This window comes from Vombatus ursinus, unplaced genomic scaffold (genome assembly GCF_900497805.2).
Source record: "Vombatus ursinus unplaced genomic scaffold, bare-nosed wombat genome assembly UNPS02014822.1, whole genome shotgun sequence".
In the NCBI taxonomy this organism is placed as follows: Eukaryota; Metazoa; Chordata; class Mammalia; order Diprotodontia; family Vombatidae; genus Vombatus; species Vombatus ursinus.
The window spans coordinates 13,021,817-13,038,814 of NW_020954600.1; the positions used below are offsets into that span (position 1 = coordinate 13,021,817).

General features: G+C 42.0%; 1 long non-coding RNA gene across 1 annotated transcript in view; it reads right to left on the reverse strand.

The window, feature by feature from the left end:
• The window catches only part of LOC114024732, a 46,340-nt gene extending 35,902 nt beyond the window's left edge, over positions 1-10,438 (reverse strand). The window contains exon 1 of the long non-coding RNA XR_003566943.1: positions 10,339-10,438. This is a non-coding gene — a long non-coding RNA (uncharacterized LOC114024732). The remainder of the gene's footprint in view (positions 1-10,338) is intronic.
• Between the last annotated feature and the right edge of the window lie 6,560 nt (positions 10,439-16,998).

A 16,998-nucleotide genomic window follows, 5' to 3' on the forward strand; every position in this document is an offset into this window, starting at 1 on the left:
AGTAGTAGTAGTAGTAGTAGTAGTAGTAGTAGTAGTAGTAGTAGTAGCAGTAGTAGTAGTAGTAGTAGTAGTAGTAGTAGTGCTGGTAGTAACAGTAATGGTAGTAGTAGTAGTAGTAATGATAGTAGGAACAGTAGTAGTAGTAATATTATTAGTAGTAGCAGTAGCAGCAGTAATCTTTAGAAGGTCAAATCCTGAAGCTGAAGCTTAAACACTTTGGCCACATAATGAGAAGACAAGACTCATTGGAAAAGACCCTGATGTTGGGAAAGATTGAATGCAAAAGGAAAAAGGGATGACAGAGGATGAGATGGATAGATGGTATCATGGAAACAATGAACATGAGCTTGAACAGACTTTGAGAGATAGTGGAGGATAGAAGGACCTGCGTGCCATGGGTCATGAGGTCACAAAGAGTAGTACACAACTGAATGACTGAACAACAATAAAAACAAGTAGTGGTGTTCAAAGAGCAGTTAGGGAGCAAATTCTTTTTCCTCTTTTTCCCCTTTATGGAATACCATGGTCATCTTTGATTCAACAAACTGTATTTGTATTTCTGTGCTTTGTTCCAATATTATCTCTAAATATAATTCACGTATATACACATATATACACATACATACATATATAGTGTGTATATGAGTATAATTTGAATCTAAAACATTGACAGCACTAGGTAGACCCACTTAGGTGCAGGAATCACAAAGGACATTTCATTTAAAGGAGGATAGAATAAAGAAGGAAAAGAGTTGTCTCACTAAAAATTTGAAAAAGAATAGTACAGTTTTCATTTAATTTTCTGTCCCCTAACTACTTACTTCTAAAAGATAATCGATATATGAATAAGAAAGCATTACTAACATCTTTTTTAATACCACAATCTTTTCCTAACATAGCCCTGCTCCTTATTGAATTCAACTTTGCAAGGAAGAAAAACAGTTAAGGAAAACCATAAAAGATGACATGTGCCAGTACCTGCAAACTTCTGCTCCCATGGCCCCCCATTTCTCTCTCTAAAGAATGTTAGTATGTTCCATCTCATTTCTATGAGACCAATAGTAGTCAATAAATATAAGTTCAACTGCTTTGGAGTGTTGTTTTCATTTACATTAGCCTAGTTATTGTGTAGCTTTTTCTCAAGATTCTGCTCACTTCTCTATGCATTGTTTTATACAAGCATCCCCATATTTCTCTGAATTCTTCATTTTTCTTTCTAACAGTGTAATAGTCTTCCATTGCAGTTATTTGTATTCTCCTTGATACCACACCTTATGAAATTACTTTGCATCTACTTTGGATTCACTTACATGTGTTTTTATTGTAATATGGTTTTATCTTTGTACCCCCTCACAACACACAAAGGGCTTTATATATAGGTGCTCCATATTACTTTGAACTCAGTTGGATTGGATTGGATGACACTGGAGGTGGGCAAGTCATGTAGTGATGGCACAGGCTAATCAATGCATGGTCCAAATGATGTTGTGGTGCTAATGAAAGGTTGACAGACTTAGAGGGCCTCCAGAATTCGGGAAAGATCCTTTCTGGGAGATTAAGGGAAGGCAGTATTGCTGACTAAGTCATTGAAAGACTTGGACAAGCATCACAGAAGGAGAAACGGTAGGTGGGATATGATCTGTAAGCTCCAAGACCTTTTGGATTCTGGACTTGAATCTCTAGTGCCTAGCATGCTGGTGGTACCAACCTGTGAAGTACCAAATCATTGTTACCTAGCCTGGCTCTGAGAGAAAGGGGCAAGGATATAATTGGTGTATTTTGATGGGAGGGAGAGAGTTAGGGTTAAGGCCCTGTGTCTTATGGCTTGGAGAACAGAACTGGGCAGGATACCCAGAGAGGTCCTAGACATCAAAGGGGGTAGGTAGCCTGACGGATTGGATCTTTGGAAAGGGGGCATACTGAAAACAGAGAAAGGGGGCCAAAAGGTTGCAGTTACTCACTGCTGCCTTTCTGTTTGGCCTCAGGCAGTTCAACCACACCTCCTGGTGACTCAAGTTTCTTGAAGGTGACCACATTGACCTACAGCTCTGGGGCAAAGGGATGATGAATAAATAAATGACTATAAAACAGCTTGAAAACGCCATGCCCCACAAAAATGCAAAACATCCTTATTAACTCATTATCAAGGTGGCTAATTACCATTGCCAGGTCATTGACCCAAAGACCTAGCCAAGGATAAAGAAGGCTGGGTGACCACATAGGAGACCACTCCTGCCTGCCTGGGGACCAGCTCCCCATTCAGGAAGTACCTCAATGCCATTTGCTTATCTAAGTTCCGACAGATTGTAGACAATACAACAACTACTTATTAAGCACCTACTTTGTGCAACACACCACCCACCCAGGGAGATCACAAAGGTCTCTAATCCATCTTCCACACACTTGCCAAAATAATTTTCCTAAGGCACCAATCTAAACACATCATCCCCTACTCAAAAGACTTCAATGGTTCCCAACTGGGAACTTCTCAGTAGGGCACTTAGGATCCAGAACCATCAGCCTCTTGTCTACTTTTCCACCCTCATTTCCTACTACTCCCCTTCACGAATTTTGCTTTTCCAGACAAGTTGGATTCTAAGTTATTTTCTAAACTTTCTAATATTTCTATCCTTCCTCTTTGCATTTACTCTATTCTCACCTCCACCAAATGCTCATCTTCCTTCAACACTCAGCTCACCTACAATCCTACAGAACCTTCCCAGTTGTTAGCTCCCTCTCCTGCCTCAGTTTTCCTCTTTCTTATTTCTGAATTTGTTGCACAATTGCCAACCACCTTCCTCCTAACCCCTAGTAGAATGTAAGTTGTTTGAGAGCCAAAACTACTTGACTCTACAGAGGGATGAACTTTGGCTTAGGGGCGGTAGAGAACTGTACCTGGAGTTTGGAAGACCTAGGTTCAAATTCTGCCCTTAGACATTTCCTAGCTGTGTGATGCTGGGCTAATTATTTAACTTCTCTGTGCCTCAGTTTCCCCTAGCTGAGAAATGAAGAAGTTGGACTAGATGACCTCTAAGTTCCCTTCCAGCTCTAAATCATTTTGGACTCTCATCCTGCCTCTCAACCTTTCCTCTCTGATTTCATGTCTCTCCCATCTGCAATCCAATAGTAGGAGAGGGGATTGTTATTGGGTGGTCTTTTCCACAGTATAAGGAGGTATTAGGCATAAGCCTAAGTAGAACACAGAGCCTGAGCAGCTCATCTTAGCCCAATCCCAGGGCCAATTGTTTCAAAACTCTGGCTCTCCTATTCACCTCCCATGTGACTTTTGGCAAGTCACAACCTTGTTGGACCTTCTCAGCTCATCTGCAAATTGAAAGAGTTGGATTATTTCAGTAGTTCTCAACCTTTTTGGTTTCTGGACTCCTTTACACTCTTAAAAATTATTGAGAGTCCCCCAAAGACCTTTTATTCATGTGGGTTATATCTATTGGTAGTTACTGTATTAGAAATTAAAATAACAGTATTATTGTGAAAATTGTTTTAATCTCATTGACCCCCTGAAAGGGGTCCCAGGTCCTCAGGGGTCTGTAAATCACACTTTGAGAACCACTGCACTAGCTAAGAAAGGCAGCTGCCAGCTCTAAATCCCAACCTAACTAAATTAGACCAGGGCAGACATGTAGGTAATGTCAAAGGCAGACTTCAAACTGGTTTCCCAAAATAAAATCTGGAAAAAATAAAATAAAATAAAATAAAATAAAATAAAATAAAATAAAATAAAATCTGGAAGGGATTTTGTTTTTGTTTTAATGAAAAAGTTTTAGGTCACAAAAACTTTAATACTGATTATTCAAAACATGTAGTACTTTAGAACATGTCTATATAAGTGTACATAAATCAGCCCCCCAAATTCTCATCCCCAACTTTTAGGGAAAAAAAACTCTCCAGATTTCTATTTTTGTGGTTGTTCAGTTGCTTCTCAATCGTGTCTGACTTTTTGTGACCCGATTTGAGGTTTTCTTGGCAGAGATAGTTGAATGGTTTGCCATTTCCTTCTCCAGGTCATTTTATAGATGAGGAAACTGAGGCAACCAGGGTTAAACAACTTGTCCAGGGTCACATGGCTAGTAAATATCTGAGGCCAGATTTAAACTCATGAAGATGAGTCTTCCTGACTCTAGGCCCAGCACTCTATCTATTATGCCAACCAGTAACCTCCGAGATTTCTACTGCTTCTCCCTAAAAAGAAAAGTGCATACTGTTCATTTTGGCATTTTCATATTTAGAAAGCAATTTACAAAACTAGAAATCCATGCTCTTTAGGCACCACTTAAGTTGAATTAATTGAATATAGGCAAATAAACAACCTTGTCAATTTTCTTAACCCTTAAAAAAATGGATTCGACCACTAGAATTTTCCCCAGTCAAGATATCATGACTTGGGTGATTGACATTAATGAAACAGAGACAAGGCACTCTATCAGTGTAAAAGAAAAAAAAAAGTGTACTAGTTCTCCACTCTAATGGAACATTTCTCTGCATCTTGGATGAGCCATCCTGCTAATGGGGTATGGGCCCAAGCTGAGACACTTGCTCCTTACCCCAAAAAAGAATTTGGGTCCCATTTGTCTTAAGGGATTCTCTTTGAATTCTCACACTTGATCAAGGAAGTCTCTGGCATTTCCCCAGCGGCTATAATCCTATCAACTGGCCTTTCATTATCCCCTATGCCCAATTTCCCAATTTTCTGTTACCCTAAACCTAGCCCAGCTCTCCATTGCCTATTATCTCCTGATGGTCCCTGGCTACTTTCCACCCTTGACCCTATGTTGACCCCAGTCACTCCCAATCAAGATCCTTCCTAGATCCCTCCCACAGTCTTTCTGTATATAAGGTCCACCTTGTCTCCATTAAGGTGCTCAGATTCCTTAAGAACCTAGCCAATAGCTGGAAAAAGCTCAGATTCCTTAAGAGTCTGGCCAATATGACGGATCTTTAATAAACCTTGTCTCTGACTTAAAGAAGGCTTGGGTCAAATTCTTCCGGGCAGGACCTGTGTCTCTTGCTCTTAATATTTTGGGGTCCCAGCACCCCTAAACCTCTAGACCTCAACACTGCCATTATAAAGCAATCTTATTGCTTTGGGTCCCAGATAGCTCTGAACCTCATCAACCACCAACCTGTGTTGTCATGCCTGACTCTAGTGAACAAAGGAATCTTCAAAGACATACAGCTAGTGTCAAAGACTCTTTTTCTAATTATCATTAGCACATGGAGTCACTACTCTGTTGCTGGAAACAAGTGAGAAAAAAGAAAAGCAAGACTCTTAATGTGTTCAATGTGAGAGATCAAAGATTTAAGGGGCTGAGCACCATCAGTATAAACATCCCTTGCACCAGCAGCTAGAAAGTACTGTCTGTTCACTGGGTGAAACCAGAGGGGTTTATTAAGCTCAGAAAGTCCCTTTCTCTTCCCCTGTCATTCCCATGTCTAATCACATTTCCTGGATCTTGAACAGATGAGGATAGTTAGGCCAACATTTTCTTGCTCCACACCCTAGGACATAGCAAAAGGTGAAGCCATCTTAGAGCATACTGGAAAATGTATGTGATACAGCTCAGTAGAAAGTGCTTGTGCCCCTACCTTGTGTACATTCATGTCAATTCCCCACTCCCCATCCATACTATACCATTGCCTCCAGCTGTATCCCACTGTTTTCAGATAACAGATTCTCAGGAATCTCCATGCTCAGTGATACTGATGGGGTATGGGCCCAAGCTGAGACCTTTGCCCCTTACCCCAAAAAGAATTTGGGTCCCATTTGTCTAAGGGATTCTCCTTGAATTCTCCCACTTGATCTAGGAGATCTCTGGTGTTCCCCTGAGGCTATAATTCCATCAATTGACCTTTCATTGTGGCTAGCCCAATCTCCCAATTCTCAGTTACCCTTGACCTAGCCTAGCTCTCCATTGTCTTACCTCCCTATGGCCCCAGGCCATTTCCCACCCTTAATCCTATCTAGGCTCCATTCTCCCTTGGCCACATGATCCAGGTCCCTGGAGTTCTATTACCTCATAGACTACTTGGCCACTCCCAGATCCCTCCCATAGTCTTTCTGTATATAAGGTCCGTCTTGTCTCCAGTAAGATGCTCAGATTCTTACAATCTAGCCAATAGCTCTTAGATGCTCAGATTCCTTAAGAATCTGGATAATGTGGTGGATCTTTAATAAACCTTTGTCTTCAGCTGAAAGAAGGCTTGGGTTGAATTCTTTCAGGCAGGACACTGTGTTGTGGTTTTGGGGTCCCAGCACCCCTAAACCTCTAGACCTCGTCAATACCAGATAATAAAGTGTCTGACCCATCCACATGGGGTACTATGCCCTCAGGGTAGCAAAAGGGAAAGGAAGGGCCCTTTGACAGATAATCATTGGGTCTGGAAGAAAAAGGAACCTTAGAACATAGAACGTAGAAGGTCCAAGCTAGACAGAGAACACATAATATTAACATACTACATACAATATTAAAGCTGGAAAGAGATTTAAATATAGAATGTTAGAACTTGAAGGGACCTTAGAACATGAAACACCCAGACTGGAAGAGACCTTTGATATTATCTAGTCCAATTAACTTGTTTTATAGATGAAGAAACTGAAGGCTAGAAATGTGGAATTCCTTGGCCAAGGTCACACAGGTGCTAAGTGGCAGATTCGGGATGCCAACCCAAGGCACCCAGTTTTATACATGTAGTGTTCTTTCTTCCACACCACACTGCCTACTTCCCAAGAAATGTGGTTGTGTTTCTGAAAGCATCAGGGAGAAGGTAGCTGCTATGCTTGGCAGGTTGGTACAGTACAACACTGGATTTGGAGTTCATTCAGATCCCAGCTCTACCCACTGATTATCTGTGGGGTCTTGGCCAAGTGACTTTGGCTTTTGAGATCTCGTGTTTCTCATCTGAGAAGTTAGGGGCTTGGATTATTCAATTTCCAAAGTTCTTTCCAGCTTTAAATCTAGTGAATTTTTCCCCTTAGTACTATCTCCTCTAGGCAAGGGCCTCAATCTTGGTCATAATATATGGTCAGCAAGAACTAGGAAAAATTGTTTTGGGTACAGTCATCTCAAGGGTAGGTACAGTTGGGGTGGTTACCTTGGGCCACACCCTTTGTGACCACAAGGTTGAGCCCTAACCAGCAATTTTGTCACCTGAGGCCATTCAAAGCAGTGGTAGGGGTGGGAGAGAAGTGGAGACAGATACCCTCAGGACACTATGAGGATGCCTTTGACCAGGTACAGCCATAGTCGGTTTCCTTTGCCAGAAGGATCTCCCTGGTAGTGATGAGGATAGGATCTAGACCCCAAAAAGGGAAAACCCTGGACTTTCCCCACATGGCCAAATCTCTGGCGGTCCCCTGAGGCTATAATCCCATCAACTGGCTTTTCATTGTGGCTATGCCCAATCTCAGTTACCCTTTACCTAGCCTGGCCCTTCATTGTTTTACCTCCCTGTGTCCCCCAGGCCATTTCCCACCCTTAATCCTATGTAGGCTCCACTGTCCCTTGGCCACCCCTGGAGTTGTATTACCTCAGACCACTTGGCCACTCCTAGATCCCTCCCATAGTCTTTCTGTATATAAGGTCCATCTTGTCTCCAGTAAGATGCTGGGATTCTCATAGTCTAACCACTGCTCAGATTTTTACAATCCAGCCACTAGCTCACAGGTACTCAGAATCCTTAAGGCCAATATGGCAGATCTTTAATAAACCTTTGTCTTCAGCTGAAAGAAGGCTTGGGTTGAATTCTTTCAGGCAGGACACTGTGTTGTGGTTTTGGGGTCCCAGCACCCCTAAGCTCTAGACCTCATCAATAGCTTTCTATTTTAACAAGTTATGCTTGATGACTAGGTGCTAAACTCAGCTGCTTCTAACCTGCAGAATGTGAGTGCTAACAGGGCCCCTTAAATATCAGAACCTTGGGGCCAAGCCCCTGTCACTCCGTCCTAGGTATGGCTCTGAGGTTACCTGGCTTGAAAGTTACTGGCATGATAACCAGGAGCATCAGGAGAAAGGAGAAAGAAGAGAAACGATGCGAGGAAAGACTGCTAAAAGCTGGAGCTCAGAAAGACCTGAGTTACTCATACACAACCAACCACTTGGCAACATTCCTACCAACTTGTCGTTCCCGAAGATTTATGTTCTCAGGTCTATGGATCGGGGCTGCCTTTGATGTTCATTCTAACCTGCTTTCATCTGTCTAAGAGTGTTTGCTGAGGGGTGACACTCAACTTAATCCCCCCAAATGGTGGTTGCTGCTTCTCATGAGCCCACACTCTCCCTGTGACTCAAGCCTGCCTTCCTCTTCTCATCCAGTCTCACCCATGCAGAATCCCATCTCCCCAGGGCCCTGCTCTCTACTAATCTGATAAAGTAATTTGGGCTAATGGGATGATAATGGTTTTGATAACTTACACCTCCCAGAAGACATTTGCATTTCCTATAAATCCCTTCAACTTTCAACAGTGACTAATGGTGGTAGCTCAGCCTGGAAGGAATTTTTAGACCAAGAGACATTTCTTGGTTGTCTCTAAAATCAAAGAAGGGCCTACTTTACCTACTCCAGGGCTAGATCTGTGCCCAGTTTCTCATCTGAATCTAACATGAGAACTTAAGTCTGAAAACCCCTCAAAGCATCTGCTCCACTGGGAGGCAAGGGAAGGATTCAGAGGCTGCAGTCAAGGCTTCCAGGGCCCCCAGTTACTGTAGAATTGTATTTCAGAGTTAGGAGGGACCTCAGAGTTAGTCTGGGGCAGTTAGGTGGCACAGTGGATAAAGTAACGGGCCTGGAGTCAGGAAGAATCATCTTCCTGAGTTTAAATCCTGTCTCAGATACTTACCAGCTGTGGGACCCTGGGCAAGTCACTTAACCCTATTTGCCTCTGTTTCCTTACCTGTAAAACGATCTGGAGAAGGAAATGGCAAACCACTCTAGTATTTCTGCGAAGAAAACTTCAAATGGGCTCACGAAGAGTAAGATACAACTAAAACCACTGAACAGCAACAAAAGGTCCTCTTTCCTTCCAGTTTTGTTATAGAATCACAGACTTAACACCAGAAGGAAGCTCAGAGATCATCAAGTTCAACCTCCTTATTTTACAGATAAGGAAACTGAGGCAAATAGGGTTAAGTCATTTGCCCAGGGTTCCACAGAAAGTACATGGCCAGTATGTACCAGAGATGGGATCTGAGCCCGGGTGGTCTGACTTAAGGATTACAGCATTTTCCACCGTACCACCTACTTTCCATGTGTTTTGTATATTTTTTGTTTTACTTACTTGCTGTGTCATCTTTTCCCTTCTCTCCCTTCCCTCCCCCCAAGCAGAATATAAGATCCTTGAGGTTATTTGGTGAGGGACTGGAGGTCTTCATACACCCCTCTTAACAGAGTTCCTGGAATGGAATTGGGACTTAATCAACATTTATTGGATTAAATTGAAAGGAATACAGTAGAATCTATTTATGACAATTCCTGTGATGAAATGGATCAGCCTGAATGTCCAGTGACTTACCAGATCTGATTGTCTGCATTGCTGTTTAAAAATGAGTTTCTAACATTTAATTAAAATTTTTAAAAAAAGAACAAAAGCTCGTATTATAGAGTGTTTGTAACAACAGCTCACATTGCTATAGTGCTTTAAGATTGCAGGTGGTGCACACCTGTAAGGCCCAGCTACCTGGGATGCTGAGGCTGGTGGAGTTCTTCAGCTTGGGAGTTCTGAGCTGCAGTGGGCAATGCCAGTTGGGTATCTGCACTGTTTGGTATTTATTGGTGAACCTCTAGAACATGGGGCCCCCAGGTTGCCCAGGGAGGGCCAAACTAGTGTGGTCAAAAAATTGAGCAGGTCAAAGCTCCCAGGTCAATCAGAATGGGCCCATGAGTAGGCCTTGTACTTTTAGCCTGGACAAGATAGAAGAGATTATTGTTGGTGCTCAATAGTTTCAATCACATCTGACTCTCTGTGACTCCATTTGGGATTTTCTTGGCAAAGATGCTGGAGTGGTTTGCCATTTCCTTCTCTGACTCATTTTACAGATGAAGAAACTGAGGCAACTGGGGTTAAGTATCTTGCCCAGGGTCATACAGCCAGTATATCTGAGATGGGATTTGAACTCAAGATGAGTTTTCCTGACTCCAGGCCCTGCCCCAAGATAGGGATACCCAGCCTTTTTTTTTTTTTAATTGCAAACCATATTCTTTTCAGTAGTTAGATGGGGAGTGTAAAGTTTTCATCACCTTTTTACAGTTGAGGAAACTGAGGCTCACAGAGAGATAAAATGTCTTACCTTTGGTAGAATCCAAATACTAGACTTTGCTACTTACCATGAGCATGACTTTAGTACAAGTCACTTCCCTTTTCTGAGGCTCAGTTCCTCACGTCTTAAATGAAGGAGGGTGGACTAGATGTGACTTCTGACGTTTCTTCTAGCTCAACATTACATAAGCACAAAATCTCAAAGTTGGGACAGATCTTAGAAGTCCAATCCATTCCTGAAACAACATAACCAACAAGTCTTTCCTTCAAGACCTCCAGTAGGGAAGAATATAGTACTGGGCCTAGTACCTTCTAAAGCAGTCTTTCCACTGTGGGACAGTTCTGATCGTCGGGAAGTCGTTCCCAAAGTCCTGACTCACTTTGATTCTTTGTAACTCCACTCATCCATTCATTGCTCCTAATTCTTCCCTCCAGAGTCAACTGACCAAGTCTAATCAATCTCTTCTCCATTGTACAGCAATCCTTCAAATACTTGACCTCAGCCATCTTGTCCCACCTGAGTCTTCTCTCATCCAGATTATAAACACCCCTGCTCCCTTTAACCGAATCTTCTAGGACATCATGATATGGACTTGAAGCCCTTCACCAACCTGGATGCCTAGAATTAGTAAATGTCCTTCCGCTGGAGATTTTCACTGGATGATCATATGTTGGGTATACTGGAGAGGGAATTGTCCACATCCAGGCTACACTGGATGGTCTTCAAGATCCTTTCCAGATTTGTGATTCTGTGAATCCAGGAAAGCCACAAGTAAAAATCAAATGGACAACAAGGTGCAGATGAATTGTAATCTGCACCAATGAAGATTACTCCCTCTCCACCCACAAGACCATAAAGTCATTAATCATGGTCTACCACATACTGTAATTTTATTACTTTGTTTATTTATTCTTTGGATCCTCTTAGCAAGATTGAAAATAACACTGGATTTAATAATAATCCCCACGTTTATTTCAATCAACAAGCATTTACTAAGAGCCTATGAAGTGTCAATAGTTGAAGATACAGAGACCAAAATTAAGTGATCTATGTCTTTGAGGTGCTTACATTTGATTGGAGGGGACAACCTATATATTATTCAGTCAGTCAACAAACATTTTTAAAGTACTTCCTATGTGCCAGGCACTAGGCTAAGTTCTAAGGACTCAAAGAAAAGCAAAAAAAGTCTCTGCCTTCAAGGAGTCCCCCATCACCACACCACTGCCACCACTATTGCTCTAATGGGGGAGAGAAGATGTTAATAACGATGTATGCACCAGATATGTATAAATTAGATTAAGGTCATCTCAGAGGGGAAGCATAAGGACAAACAAATCAAATAGAAAACCAATAAATCCAGCGTTGTTTGGGGACAGAAGGTACTAGCAGTTCAGAGGATTAGGAAAGGCATCATGTAGAAGGCTAACCTTTGAGCTTCCTTGAAGAAAGAGAGGCATTATTAGAGGCAAGGGTGAGGAAGGTGTGCATTCCAGGAATAGGGGAGAGGGGGGAAAGGGTGCAATACAAAGGCCCAGAAACAAGCATGTGCTAGTAAATGTTTAACAACTGGCTTGGGGGTTTGGTTAATGTGTAACTTTTCAATTTAATCTTCATTATTAACATTTTCTTGATCACTTTTTTAAGAGTAATCAACAAGACAATAAATCAAGTCCTGATTTGTCATATTAGCTACTCCCAATTTCCAAGTTATAAGTAATAATAATGACAATAATAATAATAATAGCTAGCATTTATATAGTGCCTCATATGTGCCAGGCACTGCGCTAAGCACTTCACAAATACTATCTTATTTGATTGTGACAAGCCTGTGAGGCAGATGATGTTATCCTAATTTTACAGTTGAGGAAACTGGGGCAAACAGGAGTTAAGTGACTTGCTCAGGGTCACATAGCTAATAAGTATCTGAGATTGAATTTGAACTCAGATCTTCCTCACTCCATATCCAGTGCTCTAATTAAATGCCCACACTGAAAACTTTACAATTGGATCTTGCAAGCTGGTTTGAGCTGACTCCAGCACACCCCTCCAAGGAGGTCAAAGAAGACTGTGGCCAGCTTGATGAGATCTCACAGTGTGGAAAGAGGGGTAATATAGAATGAACCAGGAGAAGCAGGTTAGAGCTAAGCTGTGAAGTATTATAAATGCCAAACAGAGGAGTCAATAGTTTATCCACGGCGCAGTAGGGAACCGTGGAAGGAGGAAACGAATGACATGGTGAGATCTCAGTTTTAAAGTTTACAAAACATCTTCTTTGCACCAGTCTTACCAAATTGGCAGTCCGATGACTATTACCCATCCTGATGAGAAAACAGAGGCTCAAAAAGGGTAACTGAATTGTTCTCAGTCACACAGATTAAAAAAGTGGGGATTCTAGGAGAGTCAGATCCCGAGCTCTTTCCATAACACAGCCCTGCCCCTCCTAATAGCCTCCATTACCATAACCTGTTAACGTTTACAAAACACTTTCCTTACAACCGCCCTGCAAGTCTCATGATGCCAGAATTGTTATCTCCGTGTCGTAGATGAAGAAACTGAGACAAGGAGGTTCACTGACTTGCTGAGGTTACACAGCTTATAAGCGTTAGAGCTGAGATTTAGAGACAAGATCCACTCCCTATCATTGTGATGATGAGCCAGATACCCAGAGAAGTGAAATAACTTCTCTAGGCAATTGTTGGCTCAGTGGATGGAGCGCTAGAAGACCTGGTCTCAAATCCAGCCTCGGCCGCGTACCAGCTATATGACCCTGGGCAAGTCACTTAACCTCTGCTTCAGTTTCTCCAACTATATAATGGGGTAATAATAGCACCTACCTCTCAGGGCTGTTTTGAAGATCAAATGAGATATTTATAAAGTACTTAGCACAATGCCTGGCACATAGGAGGTGCTATATAAATGCTTATTCTCTTACCTTCTCAAGTTTAGATATGTATGGGTATAGATATATTAGATATGTAGAGATAGATACACATGGATAAGGGTAAAATATAGCCAAGCCAGGAGGTCTCTGACATCAAAGCCAATGTTCTTCCCTCGACAAGGGGTTTCAAATACAAGAGACCATATCTTCTTCTCTGTTTATCATACACTGGTTGGTCATGCCCAATAAGTACCTGATTGAATGATTGACTATACCTACTTCCCGGTTAGATGGTCTCTCCAAGGGAAGCTTATTTATAGGGTCATAGACCTAAAGGGAGAAATCATCTGAGAGTTTGTCCTCTCCAGACCTCTCATTTGATAGATGAGGAGAACTGAGACCTAACTAGCAATGACTTACTCAAGGTCACACAGTGGCAGAGCTGGGATTTGAACCCAGGTTTTTTCACCCAGGCCTTGGGGTTACCACTAGCTAATCCTCTCTAGTTCTGGGGGAGGAAGAGGATGAATTAGAAGCCCAAAAAAAGAAACAAGCTCCCTGTAGAGCATGACTTCAGTCTCAACTTGGGAAGGCTTATCGGTTGCTCCCTTGTCCTGGTGCCCAAACACCTTGTCGTTTGGGTTAGATCCTTGGGGGGACAATTCAATTCAATAAACACTAACATGTTGTTTCCCTCTGGTAAACTAGAGGCTCACTGAGGGCAGAGACTGTCTAGTTTTTGTCTTTATATCGCCAGTGTGTACTCTGGGACCAGGTACTGGTTTACAAAGACAATTTAACCCAAAGGTTCAAGGAAATTGAAGACAAAACCTGAGGTTGATCATGCATCACAGGATGAAGAGTTGGCCAGGACCTTGGAGCGCATATCGTCCAATTGCCTCATTTTACAGAAAAGGAAACTGAGGCCTGGAAAGCTGAAGGAACTTGCCTTCCCTAAGGTCACAAATGAAGTGAGTGGTGGAGCCTGGATTCAAACCCTTGCGTTCTGACTGCACCTCCAGTGCTCCGACCTCCATTCTGCACTACTTCCTCTACTGTAGCGAGGGCCAGCCACTGGCCAGACTTGGGACTGGGGGAAGCTGAGAAAGGGGGAACTCTGCTTTACATGGGGCACCAGCAAAACAACAACAACTGACCAGGGGATTTCCCTCGGCTTCCTGGCTTTGCATAGAGTTGGATGGTCAGGGCCAACCCACAGCAAAAATGTGGTGCAGGACAGTTTGCCCAGAGATCCTTCCCTCCCTGTACTTTCAGCACAGACTTCTATGTTCAGCCTCTGGAACCTGTCCTGTGTGATTTCCTCCATTCGAATGTCAGCTCCTTGAGAGCAAGGTCTGTCTTTTCTATTTGGATCTTCTGGGCTTAGCTTCTCATCCAAAAAGCACATGAATGCTTTTTTCATTCATTCTTCCTTCCTTCTGTCCTCCCTCCTATTTTTCTTTCTTTCTTTATTTCTGTGTACTTTTCTATGTTTCTTTCTTTTTTCTTTCTTCCTTCTTTCCTTTCTTTCATCCTTCCTTCCTTTCTTTCTTTTCTTTCTTTCCTTCCATCTCTCATCTTTCTTCCTTCCTTCCTTCCCTCCTTCCTTCTATCCTCCCTCTTGTCTTTCTTCCTTCCCTCTTTTCCTCCTTCCTTCCTTCCTTCCTACCCATCTTTCCTTCCTTAGATCCTCCTTCCTGTCTTTATTTCTTTCTCTCCTTCTTCCCTCCTTCCTTCCATCCTCCCTCCTGTCTGTCTTTCTTTTTTCCTATCCTTCTTTCCTTCCTTCTTTCCTTTCCTTTTTTCTTCTTTCCTTTCACAGCAATTTTACAAGCCAACATCTGGGCCCTGAACATTGGACTAGCTTACACACAAATCCTAGGGAGAAGAGGCATGGCTGCAGAGGTAGTATAATATAATGGGGAGATCACTGGATTTGGACTCAAAGGCCTTGGATTCTAACCCCAGACCTGCCATTTACTACTAGTGTGGCTTTGGATAGAAACTTTCCTCTCTCAGGACCTCAGCTTCCTAGTCTGCAAAGAGAAGAGATTGAGTGAATGATCCCCAGGCCCCATTCCAGTTCCAGATAATATGATTCTGGAGCAGCAGCCTATGGAGAAGTCCTCTGGGATCCCTACCTTTCCATAACTGCAAGCCTTTAATGACTATGAGGAACTGGATAAGCCAGTGCTATTTGTAGGCTTCTGGCTAATTTCCACCCCTGGTTTGCTTGAGGAATTGGCTGATCTGCTTAGGAGATAATAGCCTTAGAAAGAATAACAGTTCTCAATAGTAGCGTATATGGAAGGTAAAGCACCAGAGTTACCATTACAAAATGGCTTGAGTGGTGGAAAGAACCCTGAGTCTACAGTTCAAACCCTACCTCTGCTACTAATTATCTGTATGGCCTTGGAGAAGTCACTTAACCTTTATGGGACTCAGTTTCCTCATTTATAGAATGAAAAGTTTGTTCTAGATCATAAAATCATGGATTTAGAACTGGAGGCCAACTAGTCTAACACCCCAATTTTTGAAATGAGGAAACTGAGACCTAGGAAAGGAAAGTGACAAGATCAAAGAGCTATGCACTTAGGGCTAGAAAGAACTTGAGAAGCCAGTGAGACCAACTCCCTCCTTTTACTGAGGCCCAGGGCAGTGAAGTCCAAGGTCCATAGGTAATGAGTAACAGAGGTGAAATTTGAATCCAAGCCCTCTGAGTCTTTCCACTGCAGCAGATGATCTCTAAGGTCTGATGGTGCTCTAAATCAAGGATTCCAGGAAGGGGCTACAAGGCTTTTGGAAAAGATTTAGTCACCTTTGACTTAGCAATACCACTACAAGACCTCTGCTCTAAAGAGGTCAAAGGGGGGAAATTCCTACGTGTGCAAAAATATGTATAGCAGTTCTTTTAGCAGTGATGAGGAAGTGGAAACTAAGGGGTGGTCATCAATTGGGGGTTGGCTGAACGAATTGTAGTATATAATGATAACAAAATATTACTGTGCTGTAAGAATTTATGAAAGAAAATGTTTCGGAGAAATCTAAGAAGACTTGTATGAACTGATGCAGAGGGAAGTGAACAGGACCAGGGGAACAGTGTATACTATAATGACAATATTATAAAAAGTAATAATTTAAAGGCAACAAAAACTCCAATCAACCATGATTCCAAAGAATCAATGATGAAGCATGCTACTTAACTCCTGATAGAGAACCAACATTTTTGGATATGGCCAATATGGAAATTTGTTTGCTTGACTATTCATATTTTTACAAGGATTTTTGTTTGTTTGTTTGTTTGTTTGTTTATTTTTAGCAAACAATGGGTTGAGGTTGGAGGGAGAAAAAATGCTTAATAATTGAAAAAATAATTTTAGAAAAACAATAAGTTATGAGGGGTTTGGACAAAAAAAAATTTAGCATTTCTCCAAATCTTCTGTTTTGACTATGAAAATGACACGAATTAGAATAACGCCATTAAATCCATACAGTTGAGAGCACTGCAATAGACTTTAGGAGTGATACAAAGTTCAGTTAAAATATTGTACCTGCTTTTGTGGAGCTTCTAAATCTGGGAGGGAAATATTACACACACAAGGACAATCATAATAAAACATGATGCATCACAAGTATGTACCAGGAGTGCCCAGGCATTGTCCTGTATACTCACAGCCTCATTAATGTGGCCTTTGTTTTTGGCATTGATGTTTCCCTAATAAAGTATAAAGTTCTCATTCTTCCCCTAATAGCATCCCCCCCCATAGCTATCATACATATAACATGCTAAGGTTTATGAAGAACTTTACCTGTGTTAGCTCATTTGACTCCCACTATAACCCTGAG